Below are 14,947 nucleotides of genomic sequence, written 5' to 3' on the forward strand. Positions count from 1 at the left end.
GAGAGGCGGATAGATATAAAATTGAAAGGATAGGAACACTGACAGGGTAGGCAGATGGATACAGTTGATGAATCAGGGATTAAATGGGAAGATTAAAGTGCAGTGTGTACAGATTAATAGCGGAACAATGCAATGCGGCACATGGAACATGCATGGATTGTGGGTGAAAGTACTCCACTCAATCACAAAGGGACATCAGGAAAAAACCCCAGTAGATTCCAAGCTTGGACTTTGCTTCCAAGAGAGGCAACAGGGTCAAAGAGAAAGAGGGACGATGAGATAACACAGACGGTCAAGAACACAGGCTAGCTAAAGCAGATATAAAGACGAAACTAAATAGAAAGGAGAAGGTCAGTAGAGATGCAGAAAAGGGCATGGACTTGGGACTTGGTGCTATAGTTTTAGGGGAGATGGAAATAACTCCACAGAGAGGGACACAGGTCCATCTTTACTGTTACGTATTCTCTGGGCATCACTGACTATTTTATATTTAAAAGCAAAAAGTAAAGTTTATTTGTGATTTGATTTATTATTGTCACGTGTATTAACATACAGTGAAAAGTATTGTTTCTTGCGCGCTATACAGACAAAGCATACCGTTCATAGAGAAGGAAATGAGTGAGTGCAGAATGTAGTGTTACAGTCATAGCTAGGGTGCAGAGAAAGATCAACTCAATGCAAGGTAAGTCCATTCAAAAGTCTGACAGCAGCAGGGAAGAAGCTGTTCTTGAGTCGGTTGGTACCTCAGACTTCTGTATCTTTTAGTCACAAGTAGGCTTACATCAACACTGCAATGAAGTTACTGTGAAAATCCCCTAGTCGCCACACTCCTGTTCGGGTACACTGAGGGGCAATTTAGCACGGCCAATGCACCCTAACCGGCACATCTTTGGACTGTGGGAGGAAATCGGAGCACCCAGAGGAAACTCACGCAGACACGGGGGAGAATGTGCAAATTCCGCACAGTGGCCCAAGCCGGGAATCGAACCTGGGTCCCTGGAGCTGTCAGGCAGCAGTGCTAACCACTGTGCCACCATCCCACCAGGGGGATTAGCGGGAAACGTGCATGGGGTTACAGGGATAGAGCCTGGGTAAGATGCTCTGTCGGAGAGTCATATAGACCTGATGGGCTGAATGGCCTCCTTTTGCACAGGAGGGATTCAATGAACCTCCCAACCTAGACCTGACCTCATACGTTTTAAAATAGTTACCCCAGGAGCTACCGAACCTATTGGGATAAGCAATAAATGGAATGTAATGTATTCATTGGAAAACTCCTAAATCCAGGGTGAGGTAGCTGAATGGGTACAAACTTGTCTTGATGACAGAGCCAGAGGGTGATTGTAGAGGATTGTTTTTCAAACTGGAGGCCTGTGACCAGCGGTGTGTCTCAGGGATCAGTGTTGGGTCCACTGGCGCTGTGAGGCAGCGGTGCTAACCACTGCGCCACCGTGCCGCCCAAGCCTACTGCACCTGTTATTCCCAGGGCGGCCTCCCATCCAAATACTAACCAACGCTGAGTCTGCTTGGTTTCCGAGATCAGATGAGCATTTTCAGACGGGTACAGCCGCGGACAGATGTGTTCCATGCTGGCATCGTGCTGGAGTTGGACGAAATGGTGGAGGATGATTCTTTGAACGTGAAGGCTGGAGGGAAGAGGAACTGTATCGTGGTTCTGGGGGTGAGAGGAAGGGGGGAGGGCAGAGCTGTAAGAGATGGATTGAACATGAACCGTCACAGTCCTCCCCACTCCACATCTGCCCCTTGTTCTTTAGTTTTGCTTTCATTGAATACCAATCCTTGTTCTTCTGTTTACACATTCTGTTATCTCACCTTTATCTCCCTAATAGCATCTTCTAGAGTCCCATTAACACCTCCTTTATCTCATGCCCTCTCTCCTACCTCACACCGATCACTGACTTTCTAGTTTAGACTCGACCTCCCTGTTTGTCAAATAAAGTGGTCATGGGCATTCGGCCTCTGATCTTCGCGTAAGTGTTCTCCAAGGCGGCTTCACGACACACGACAGCGCAGAGTCGCTGAGCAGAAACTGATAGCCAAGTTCCGCACACATGAGGACGGTCTAAACCGGGATCTTGGGTTCATGTCACGCTATCTGTAACCCCCGCAACTTGCCTGGACTTGCAAAATCTCACTGGCTGTCCTGTCTGGAGACAATACACATCTCTTTAACCTGTGCTTAATGCTCTTTCCACTCACATTGTTTGTACCTTTAAGACTTGATTATCTGTAAAGACTGCATTCCAATCATTATTCTGTAAATTGAGTTTGTGTCTCTGTATGCCCTGTTTGTGAGCATTTCTCCACTCCACCTGATGAAGGGGCAGCGCTCCGAAAGCTCATGGCATTTGCTACCAAATAAACCTGTTGAACTTTAACCTGGTGTTGTTAAACTTCTTACTGTGTTTACCCCAGTCCAACGCCGGCATCTCCACATTTGTCAAATAAACACAGTAAGAAGTCTCACAACACCAGGTTAAAGTCCAACAGGTTTATTTGGTAGCACGAGCTTTCGGAGTGTCGCTCCTTCTTCAGGTGAGTGAGGAGCTGTGTTCGCAAACAGGGCACTCGTAGACACAAACTCATCTCCACATCATGTCGAATAAACTCCAAAGCAGAAGAAATGACTGTCATTGTGTGAAAACACCACCAGAGGTCCTGCATGAGACCGTTTTTAATCTGTGTCTTCAAGAGGAGGCGATGGCCGAGTGGTATTAAAGTTTAAAGTTTATTTATTAGTGTCACAAGTCGGCTTACATTAACACTGCAATGAAGTTACTGTGAAAATCCCCTAGTCGCCACACTCCGGCGCCTGTTTGGGTACACTGAGGGAGAATTTAGCACGGCCAATGCACCCTAACCAGCACGTCTTTCGGACTGTGGGAGGAAACCGGAGCACCCGGAGGAAACCCACGCAGACACGGGGAGAACGTGCAAACTCCACACAGACCCAAGCCGGGAATTGAACTCCGGTCCCTGTGAGGCAGTAGTACTAAACCACTGGGCTGTTAATCCTAGAAACTCGGCTAATGCTCCGGGGACCCGCGTTCGAATCCCGCCACGACAGATGGTGGAATTTGAATTCAATAAAAAAAAATCTGGAATTAAGAATTTATTGATGACCATGAAACCATTGTCGGAAAAACCCATCTGATTCACTAGTGTCCTTGAGGGAAGGAAATCTGCCGTCCTTACCCGGTCTGGCCTACATATTACTTCAGAGCCACAGCAATGTGGTTGACTCTCAACTGCCCTCAGGCAACTAGGGATGGACAATAAATGCTGGCCCAGCCAGCGACGCCCATGTCCCAGGAGTAAATAAGACTAATGTAAGCCTACTTGTGACCGAAGGGCCTGTTCCTGTGCTGTATTGTTCTTTGTTCTTTGATTAATAGCTCACTCATAGGTCAGAAAAAAAACAATTTGCAAACAATTTTTCTCTTTTCACCACAACCGAATGTTTCAAAATTGACAGCCAATTAAATGCTATTGAAGTTTCTTTTAATTCACTCATGGAATGTGGATGTTACTGGCAATTGGTTATTGCCCCAAAGCAAACATTGCTGTGGCTTTGGAGTCACATATAGGCCAGACGGGGTAAAGACGGCAGATTTCCTTCCCTAAAGGGACATTAGGGAACCAGATGGGTTTTTCCGACAATCGACAATGGCTCATCAGTAGATCCTTAATTCCAGATTTTTTTTTCATTAAATTCAAATTCCACCATCTGCCGTGGCGGGATTCGAAACCTGTGTCCCCAGAACATTATCCTGGGTCTCTGGATTACTAGTCTACTGATAATGCCACAACGCCACGGCCTCCCCTGACTTTGAGTAAGGTTAAAGTTTTTTTTTAAAGTTCATTTATTAGTCACAAGTAGGCTTACATTAGGCTTACATTAACACTGCAATGAAGTTACTGTGAAAATTTCCTAGTCGACACACTCCGGTGCCTGTTCGGGTAACACTGAGGGAGAATTTAGCACGGCCAATGCACCTAAGCAGCATGTCTTTCGGACTGTGGGAGGAAACCGGAACACCCGGGAGAAACCCACGCAGACACGGAGAGAACATTTTTCCAACAATCGACAATGGATCATCAGTAGATTCTTAATTCCAGATTTTTTTTTATTGAATTCAAATTACACCATCTGCCGTGGTTGGATTCGAAGCCCGGGTCCCCAGAACATTAGCTGAGCTTCTGGATTAACAGTCTAGTGATGGGCAGCACAGTGTACTACCTACAGCGCCAGGGACCCGAGTTCAATTCCCATGGTTTCATGGTCATCATTGGACTTTTGATCCCAGATTTTTATTGAATTCAAATTTCACCATCTGCCGTGGTAGGATTTGAACTCGGGTCCCCAAAGCATCAGTCTGGGTCTCTAGATTACTAGTCTAGTGATAATACCACTGTGAGAAACTGTTGTGCTGTCGGAAACAAGGCCATCAATTTGCGTAGAGCAAGCTCCCACAAAAAGCAACAAGAGCAACACGAGAACATTTTTAGATGTTGATTGAGGGATAAATATTGGGCAGGGCACCAAGGAGAATGCCCCTCCCCTCTTCAAAATAATGGGAGCTTCTACGACTGTCCTTACAGGAAGATGAAGCTTTGGTTTTATGCCTCGTCTGAAAGACTGCACTCCAGACAGTGCAGCACTCCCTCAGTGATGGACCAGAAGATGAATTATCTTTTAATGGAATGAAAAGCCCATTGAGAAAGTTTCAGAGATAGTTGCCAAGAAAAGAATGGTTAGCACAGTGGTTAGCACTGCTGCCTCACAGCACCAGGGACCCGGGTTCAATTCCGGCTTCAGGTGACCGTCTGTATGGATTTTGCACATTCTCCCCGTATCTGCGTGGATTTCCTCTGGGTGCTCCGGTTTCCTCCTACCCTCCAAAGATATGCAAGTTAAGTTGATTGATCATGCTAAATTGCCCCTTAGCATCCAAAGATGTGCAGGTTAGGTGGATTGATCATGCTAAATTGCCCCTTAGCATCCAAAGATGTGCAGGTTAGGTGGATTGGCCATGCTAAATTGCCCCTTTAGCATGGCCAATCCACCTTACCTGCACATCTTTGGAGTGCGAGATGAAACCGGAGCACCTGGAGGAAACCCACGCAGACAACAGGAGAACATGGTTTCCCCCCGTTTCCTGTGAGGATGGGCATGTCAGACAACCCTGTTTAGGGTGGCACGGTGGTTAGCATTGCTGCCTCACAGCGCCAGGGGCCCAAGTTCAATTCTGGCCTCAGGTCACTGTCTGTGTGGACTTTGCACTTTCTCCCCGTGTCTGCATGAGTTTTGTCCGGGTGCTCTGGTTTCCTCCCACGGTCTAAAGGTGTGCGGATTAGGTTGATTGACCATGCTAAATTGTCCCTTGGTGTCAGGGGGATTAGCAGGGTAAATAGGTGGGGTTACGGGTATCGGGTCTGGTTGGGATTGTAGCCGGTATAGTCTCGATGGGCTGAACAGCCTCCTTCTGCGCAGTAGGGATTCTATGACTCTATGAACATGCAGACTCCGCACAGACAGGCACCCGAGCCGGGAATCAAACCCGGGTCCCTGACGCTGTGAGGCGGCAGTGCTAACCACTGTGCCACCGTGTGGCCTAATTAAAATGTCACATTTTAACACAGTTGACTAAAGTGCATTGTGACAAGTCGAAAGGAGTGAGCAGGGGAATGCCCACACGGGATTGGCAGGGGTAGGGGGGGGGAAGGGGTGGTTGTTGCCTGGGTGACTGCTAAGCTTGCCAACCCACATGCGAGGAACTGAAGATTTAACTCCCAGGCCGTCAGAGAGAGCAAAACCTCGAAGAGAAAGGGCGCGGCATCGCTTCTCAGTTTCTCTGAAAATCGCGATAAAAATATCGGAGATAAGGGAGGGAGGGAGTGAGGGAGGGGGAGGGGAGAAGGTTGCTTCACCTGGAATTCAGGAACCGTCCAACTAGACGCGGGTAGGCGGCGCGCCGTGAGGATAGGCTCATCAGACAGCCAATGGCAAGAGAGATTTGAGGCGGGGAGGTGGGGGTATGGTGCAGGCTGGCGCTCCGCTGGTGAAACTTCCGGCATTACCTCGTTGCCCAAGTCAGCAAACATTATGTTGGTGACCTTTGTACCCGGTTCGAGCTGATTGCAGGCAGTATAAAAGCTGGCAAATAGCATTTAAAAGCTACTTTCTTGTGTCAGAGCAGAGGCCTTTGCTTTCCAGGGATTGATTGCGTCAAAGCCGGGCCAGGCTGTCAGCCCGATCCCTGTTTGCAATGGAAAAATCAGGAATTGCTGGAACAGCTCGGCAAATCCGGCAGCGTCTGTGCGGAGAGAGGAGCGAGGTCAACATTTTGAATCCAACAAAGTCTGTTCATCAGAACAGTTCACACATTCCTCTGAGAACTCCAATATCCATTATCTCTCCATATTGCCCCACCCCGCACTGGTTTCAACATCCTCCCTTCCAAATATTTTGCTCTACCTGACTGATGAACGTGGTGGCACAGTGGTTAGCACTGCTGCCTCACAGCGCCAGGGACACCAGGGACCTGGGTTCGATTCCCGGCTTGGGTCAATGTCTGCTGCAGAGTCTGCACATTCTCCCCATGTCTGCGTGGGTTTCATAGAAATCATAGAAACCCGACAGTGCAGGAAGAGGCCATTCGGTCCATCGAGTCTGCACCGACCACAATCCCACCCAGGCCCTAGCCCCATATCCCTACATATTTTACCCGCTAATCCCTCTAACCTACACATCTCAGGACACGAAGGGGCAATTTTAGCATGGCCAATCAACCTAACCCGCACATCTTTGGACTGTGGGAGGAAACCGGAGCACCCAGAGGAAACCCACGCAGACACGAGGAGAATGTGCAAACTCCACACAGACAGTGACCCGAGCCGGGAATCAAACCCAGGTCCCTGGAGCTGTGAAGCAGCAGTGCTAACCACTGTGCCACCGTGCCGCCCGTTTCCTCCGGGTGCTCCAGTTTCCTACCACTGTCCGAAAGACATGCTGATTAGGGTGCATTGGCCATCCTAAATTCTCCCTCAATGTACCCGAACAGGCGTGTGGCGACTAGGGGGTTTTCACAGTAAGTTCATTGCAGTGTTAAGACTACTTGTGACACTAATAAATAAACTTTGACTTAGTAACATTTAAAAAATTTCATTCGCTTAATGTGGGCATCGCTGGGGCAGAATTTGTTGCCCATCCTTAATTGCCCCTGAACTGCATGTCTCACCAGTCCATTTCAGAGGGCAGTTAAGAGTCAACCAGATTGCTGTGGGGCTGGAGTCACATGGTTTTTATTATTCATTCCTGGGGCATGGGCATCGCTGGCTGGCCAGCATTTATTGCCCATCTGGGACCCTTGCTGTTTGTCATTTTCATAAATGACCTGGATGAGGAAGCGGAGGGATGGGTTGGTAAGTTTGCCGACGACACGAAGGTTGGTGGGGTTGTGGATAGTCTGGAGGGATGTCAGAAGTTACAGAGGGACATAGATAGGATGCAAGACTGGGCAGAGAAGTGGCAGATGGACTTCAACCCAGATAAATGCGTCGTGGTCCATTTTGGCAGGTCGAATGGGATGAAGGAGTACAATATAAAGGGAAAGACTCTTAGTACGGGAGAGGATCAGAAGGACCTTGGGGTCCGGGTCCATAGGACTCTAAAATCGGCCCCGCAGGTGGAGTAGGTGGTTAAGAAGGCGTATGGTGTGCTGGCCTTTATCAATCGAGGGATTGAGTTTAGGAGTCCGGGGATAATGATGCAGCTATATAAGACCCTCGTCAGAGCCCACTTGGAGTACTGTGCTCAGTTCTGGTCGCCTCATTACAGGAAGGATGTGGAAAAGATTGAAAGGGTGCAGAGGAGATTTACAAGGATGTTGCCTGGATTGAGTGGCATGCCTTATGAGGATAGGCTGAGGGAGCTCGGTCTTTTCTCCTTGGAGAGACGTAGGATGAGAGGAGACCTAATAGAGGTATATAAGATGTTGAGAGGCATAGATTGGGTGGACTCTCAGAGGCTTTTTCCCAGGGTGGAAATGGCTGCTACGAGAGGACACAGGTTTAAGGTGCTGGGGGGGTAGGTACAGGGGAAATGTTAGGGGGAAGTTTTTCACACAGAGGGTGGTGGGCGAGTGGAATCGGCTGCCGTCAGTGGTGGTGGAGGCAAACTCAATAGGGTCTTTTAAGAGACTCCTGGATGAGTACATGGGACTTAATAGCATGGAGGGTTATAGGTAGGCCTAAAAGGTAGGGATATGTTCGGCACAACTTGTGGGGCCGAAGGGCCTGTTTAGTGCTGTAGTTTTCTATGTTTCTATGTTTCTATCTCTAGTTGCCCCTTGAGAAGGTGGTGGTGAGCTGCCTTCTTGAATCCCTGCAGTCCGTGTGCTGTGGGTTGACCCACAATGCCATTAGGGAGGGAATTCCAGGATTTTGACCCAGCGACAGTGAAGGGACGGCTGATATATTTTAAAGTCATAGAGGTTTACAGCATGGAAACAGACCCTTCGGCCCAATTTATCCATGCTTTTTTTAAACCCCTAAGCTAGTCCCAATTGCCCGCATTTGGCCCATATCCCTCTATACCCATCGTACCCATGTAACTGTCTAAACGCTTTTTAAAAGATAAAATTGTACTCGCCTCTACTACTACCTCTGGCAGCTTGTTCCAAACACTAACCACCCTCTGTGTGAAACAATTAACCCTCTGGACACTTTTGTATCTCTCCCCTCTCAACTTAAACCTATGCCCTCTAGTTTTAGACTGAGTCAGGATGGTGAGTGGTTTGGAGGGGAACTTGCAGGTGGTGGTGTTTCCATGTGTCTGCTGCCCTTGTCCTTCTAGATGGAAGTGGTCGTGGGTTTGGAAGGTGCTGTCTAAGGATCTTTGGTGAGTTGCTGCAGTGCATCTTGTAGATTGTACACACTGCTGCTACTGAGCGTCGGTGGTGGAGGGAGTGGAATGTAGGCCAGACCGGGTAAGGACGGCAGATTTCCTTCCCTCAAGGGCATTAGTGAACCATATGGGTTTTTCCAACAATGGGTCATCAGTAGATTCTTAATTCCAGATTTTTACTAAATTCAAATCTCACCATCTGCCGTGGTAGGATTCGAACCCGGGTCCTCGGAACATTTAAACGTGAAACAGGCAGGAAGTTCAATTGGTCCAACAGACCCACGTACATATCCAGACTCTTCTGAGTGAACATTTCCTTCCTGACCCTTCCTCATGCACCCCCTACCTCGCACTTTCTTCCCAATATGGGGCGAAAATAGAGGCAAGTGGGTGAAGAATTTCACACTCATTGACAGGGGGACATCACCCCTTCCACCCACCACCACCACCACCACCGCCCCCCCCCCCCCCCACCATCTCTCCCCACCCCCACCTCCCAGCGGCATTTTGCTGGACACCACACATAGGGGGGTGAATTCCATCCCCATGCCAACTTGCAGCAGATACCTGGTTACAGGTGTCTCATCAGAAGGAACTCTTCAAATGCAGACAATAAAAATAGCACAAAACTTACTCCAACTGATAAATCAAAGAAAGGGTTTAATAAAGAAACTTCATTACTCCAAATTTGGGGCCTCGCCCTGGGCCACTCCAAGCTCCCCACAATTCCAAACATGTTCTTATTTATAGTGAGTCAGCTGGTCAGCTGATTATTACATCATTCTGTAATTGGTTCCATGGTTTACTGGGTCAGCTGACCCTTACATCTTGTTGTCATTACATCCAATACAAAGTTGTCACCGGTTACACTCTAACAACAGGCATCTAAAACTCATTACCTGGAGGTGAGTGGGATTTCCCACTCTGTCCGCGGGACCCTCATGGGCAGCACAGTGGTTAGCACTGCTGCCTCACAGCGCCAGAGACCCAGATCCGATTCCTGGCTTGGGTAACTGTCTGTGTGGAGCCTGCCCGTTCTCCCCCCGTCTGCATGGATTTCCTCCGGGTGCTCCGGTTTCTTCCCACAGTCTGAAAGATGTGTTGGTTAGGTACATTGGCCCGAACAGGCGTCGGAGTGTGGCGACGAGGGGAATTTCACAGTAACTTCATTGCATTGTTAATGTAAGCTTTACTTGCGACTAATAAATAAACTTTACTTTTTAAACTTTCCTTTTACTCATGGCGTTGGGAGCATGGCAGCTGCTGAGGGGTGGCACTCAGGGGGGATAGACTGTTGGTGGAAAGGGAGGGAGGGGGATTGTTTGGGGACACTGCACCAGGATGTATTTGAGGTTACTCCTTTCCCCAACGTGCCTGGCTACAGCTGAGGCCACATCCTGCCCGGGGGGGGGGGGGGGGGGGGGGGGGGGAGGTGCAGAGGGGTGGGGGAGTTCCGCAAAGTCGTACCGTCATCTGCAGCCATTTTTAAATTTGGGATTTGTAGAAGTGGTTACGTTCCTCAAGGTGGAGGAGCCTTCTCTCTCCCTCACCTGTCACTCCTTCCATACAAGACTCCTTGGCAGCGTCTGGCAGCTTCATGACCCAGGTCTTCCATCCTTAATTTACCGGGAAGCCTGCCCCTGGTCACTGACTAGCGATTAAGGCAAAATTACTGACTGACTGTTCCAGTCATAGTGCAGGGTTAGGACACTTGTTTGACCCCCTATGTCGGGCTCCTGACCGCAAAACCCCAAATCCTTACCCCATAGCCTCCTCACAGAGGCAAAATTGAAAAGTTTTTAAATGTCCAGATCACCAACAACCTGTCCTGGTCCTCCCCATGCCGACACTATTGTTAAGAAAACCCACCAACACCTCTATTTTCTCAGAAGACGAAGGAAATTTGGCATGTCCACTATAACTCTCACCAACTTTTACAGATGCACTATAGAAAGCATTCTTCCTGGTTGTATCACAGCTTGGTATGGCTCCTGCTCTGCCCAAGACCACAAGGAACTACAAAAGGCCGTGAATGTAGCCCAATCCATCATGCAAACCAGCCTCCCATCCATTGACTCTGTCTACACTTCCCGTTGCCTCGGGAAAAGCAGCCAGCATAATTAAGGACCCCACGCATCCCGGACATTCTCTCTTCCACCTTCTTCCGTCGGGAAAAAGATACAAAAGCCTGAGGTCAGGTACCAACCGACTCAAGAACAGCTTCTTCCCTGCTGCCATCAGACTTTGAATCGACCTACCTTGCATTAAGTTGGTCTTTCTCTACACCCTAGCTATGACTGTAACACTACATTCTGCACTCTCTCCTTTCCTTCTCCATGAACGGTATGCTTTGTCTGTATCGCGTGCAAGAAACAATACCTTTCACAGTATCCTAATACATGTGACAATAATAAATCAAATCAAATAAAATGGAAAAGTAAAACCTCAAAAAAAAATAGCCAGGGTCAATAAGTGAAGGAATACTCAGAAACATTCGTCTCCCATCCTTTGAGAAAATCCAAATCAGTTGGAAAGATAACACCAATCAAGAGTTAACTATATTTAGATTAGACAAATTAGGCCTTTATTCTCTTGAATTCAGAAGGTTGAGGGGTGATCTGATAGAAGTCTACAAGATATTTATAGGGAAGGACAGGGTGGATAAGGATAAACCATTTCCACTGGTTGAAGGTTCTAGAACCAGGGACCATAAATCTAAAACGTAGGGTCAAACCATTCAAGAGAAATGTTAGAAAACATTTCTACACGCAGAGAGTGGGAGAGGTTTGGAACCCTCTTCCTCAAATGCTGGTTCAATTGTTAGGTTTAAGTCTGAGATGGATACATTTTTATTGATCAGGGGTGTCAAGGAATATGGCCCGTATGTACCTATGGGCCCAGGTACATGGAGTTAGGCCACAGATCAGCCATGATCTTGTTGAATGGCAGAGTGGGCCTAAGGGGCTGAATGGTCTCCTCCTGTTCCTGTGAGCTCAGTAGCACAGTGGTTAGCACTGCTGTCTCACAGCGCCAGGGACCTGGGTCCAATTCCTAGCTTGGGTCACTATCAGTATGGAGTCTCCCCATGTCAGCGTGGGTTTCCTCCGGGTGCTCCGGTTTCCTCCCACAGTCCGAAAGACGTGCTGGTTAGGGTGCATTGACCCGAACAGGTGCTGGAGTGTGGCGACTAGGGGAATTTCACAGTAACTTCATTGCAGTGTTAATGTAAGCCTTACTTGTGGCTAATAAATAAACTTTTACTTTAAACTGGAGAATCTGGCGATATGGTGCAATGACAATAATCTTCTCCTCCATTGTCCGTTAAAACGAAGGAGATAATCATCGACTTCAGGAAGCGTAGTGGAGGACAATCTGGGAAATTGCAGGCCTGTGAGCCTTACATCAGTGATGGGGAAATTATTGGAGAAGATTCTTAGGGACAGGATGTACTCACATCTGGAAGAGAATAGGCTTATTAGCGATAGGCAGCATGGCTTTGTGACAGGGAGGTTATGCCTCACAAACTTGATTGAGTTCTTTGAGGAAGTGACAGGAAAAATTGACCAGGGCAGGGCAGTGGATGTTGTGTACATGGACTTTAGGGCAGTGGATGTTGTATACATGGACTTTAGGGCAGTGGATGTTGTGTACATGGACTTTAGGGCAGTGGCTGTTGTGTACATGGACTTTAGGGCAGTGGATGTTGTGTGCATGGACTTTAGGGCAGTGGATGTTGTGTACATGGACTTTAGGGCAGTGGATGTTGTATACATGGACTTTAGGGCAGTGGATGTTGTGTACATGGACTTTAGGGCAGTGGCTGTTGTGTACATGGACTTTAGGGCAGTGGATGTTGTGTACATGGACTTTAGGGCAGTGGATGTTGTGTACATGGACTTCAGGGCAGTGGATGTTGTGTACATGGACTTTAGGGCAGTGGATGTTGTATACATGGACTGTAGTAAAGCCTTTGATAAGGTTCCTCATGGCAGGCTGAGACAGAAGGATCCAAGATGAGCTGGTGGGATGAATACAAAACTGGCTTGGGCACGAAAGCAGACAGTAGCAGTGGAAGGTACTTTTCTAACTGGAGGCCTTTGACAAGTGGTGTTCCACAAGGATCAGTGCTGGGGCTTCTGTTCTTTGTAATATTTATAAATGAGTTGGAGGAAAATGTAATTAGTAAATTTGATTAGTAAATTTGAAGATGATACAAAAATTGGGGGAGTAGCGGGTAGTGAGGAGAATTGTCAGAGGATACAGCAGGATATAAATCAGCTGGAGGCCTGGGCCGAAAGATGGCAGATGGAATTTAACCCGGACAAATGTGAGGTGATGCGATTTGGAAGGTCTACTGCAGAAGGAGAGTATACAGTAAATGGTAGAGCCCTTAGAAATATTAGCATACAGAGGGATCTAGGCGTGCAGATCCACAGTTCCCTGAAGGTGGCAACTCAGGTGGACAAGGTGGTCAATCATAGAATCCTACAGTGCAGAAGGAGGCCATTTGGCCCATCAAGTCTGCATCGACCACAATCCCACCCAGGCCCTATCCCCGTAACCCCATGCATTTACCCAGCTAGTCCCCCTGACTCGAAGGGCAATATTTAGCATGGCCAATGCACGTAACCCGCACATCTTTGGACTGTGGGAGGAAACCGGAGCGCCCGGAGAAAACCCACGCAGACACAGGGAGAACGTGCAAACTCCACACAGACAGTGACCCGAGGCCGGAATTGAACCGGGGTCCCCGACCATGTGAGGCAGCAGTGCTAACCACTGTGCCACCGTGCACATAGGAACAGGAGGCGGCCATTCAGCCCCACTCTTCCATTCAACAAGTAGGCGTATGGCAGGCTGGCCTTCATCGGTGGAGGTCTGGAGTATCGGAACTGGAAAATCATGTTGCAGCTGTATAAGATTTTGGTACGGCCACATGTGGAATACTATGTACAATTCTGGTCGTCACACTACCGGAAGGATGTTGATGCATTGGAAAGAATGCAGCAGAGATTTACCAGGATGTTGCCTGGTTTGGAGGATATGGACTATGAAGAAAGGTTGAACAAACTTGGATTGTTTTCATTCATCGGAGGATGAGGGGGGGGACCTGATAGAGGTTTACAAGATTATGACAGGCTTGGAGAGGGTGGATAGTCAGAATCTTTTTTCCCAGGGTTGAAGGGTCAATTACTCAGGGGCGTAGGTTGAGAGTGAGAGGGGGAAAGTTTAAAAGAGATGTAAGGGGCAAGTCTTTCACACACAGGGTGGTGAGTGCCTGGAACGAGCTGCCGGAGGAGGTGTTGGAAGCAGATTCTATAACAGCGTTCAAGAGGCAACTTGGATAGATACATGAATAGGTCGGGAATAGAGGGATGTGGTCCACACAAAGGCAAGAAAATATTAGATTAGAGAGGCATCTATGTCGGCACAAACTGTGTGGGTCGAAGGGCCTGTCCCTGTGCTGTACTGTCCTTTGTTCTTTGTTCTTTCACATGCCTCAACAGGGATGAAATGGAAATAGTCAAGAGCTTCAAGTTTCTAGGTGTCCAAATCACCAACAACCTGTCCTGGTCCCCCCATGCCAACACTATAATTAAGTGCCTTTACTTAACTTTACGCCTTTACTTTCTCAAGAGACTAAGGAAATTTGGCGTGTTCGCTACGACTCTCACCAAGTTTTACAGATGCATCATAGAAAGCATTCTTTCCAGATGCATCACAGCTTGGTATGGCTCCTGCTCTGACCAAGACCACAAAAAACTACAAAGAGTTGTGAATGAAGCTCAGTCCATCACGCAAACCAGCCTCCCGTCCATTGACTCTGTCTACACTTCCCAGTGCCTCGGGATAGCAGCCAGCATAATTAAGGACCCCACACACCCCAGACATTCTCTCTTCCACCTTCTTCCATCGGGAAAAAGATACAAAAGTCTGAGGTCACGTACCAATCGACTCAAGAACAGCTTCTTCCCTGCTGCCATCAGACTTTTGAATGGACCTACTTTATATCAAGTT

At 48.0% G+C, this 14,947-nt stretch overlaps 1 protein-coding gene across 1 annotated transcript in view; it reads left to right on the forward strand.

The window, feature by feature from the left end:
• The window catches only part of LOC144509012 (epidermal growth factor receptor kinase substrate 8-like protein 1), a 152,334-nt gene extending 149,575 nt beyond the window's left edge, over positions 1-2,759 (forward strand). The window contains exon 22 of the transcript XR_013500377.1: positions 2,742-2,759. The gene's annotated coding sequence lies outside the window, so the exon portion shown is untranslated. The remainder of the gene's footprint in view (positions 1-2,741) is intronic.
• Positions 2,760-14,947: the final 12,188 nt, after the last annotated feature.

This window comes from Mustelus asterias, chromosome 21 (genome assembly GCF_964213995.1).
Source record: "Mustelus asterias chromosome 21, sMusAst1.hap1.1, whole genome shotgun sequence".
Classification (NCBI taxonomy): Eukaryota; Metazoa; Chordata; class Chondrichthyes; order Carcharhiniformes; family Triakidae; genus Mustelus; species Mustelus asterias.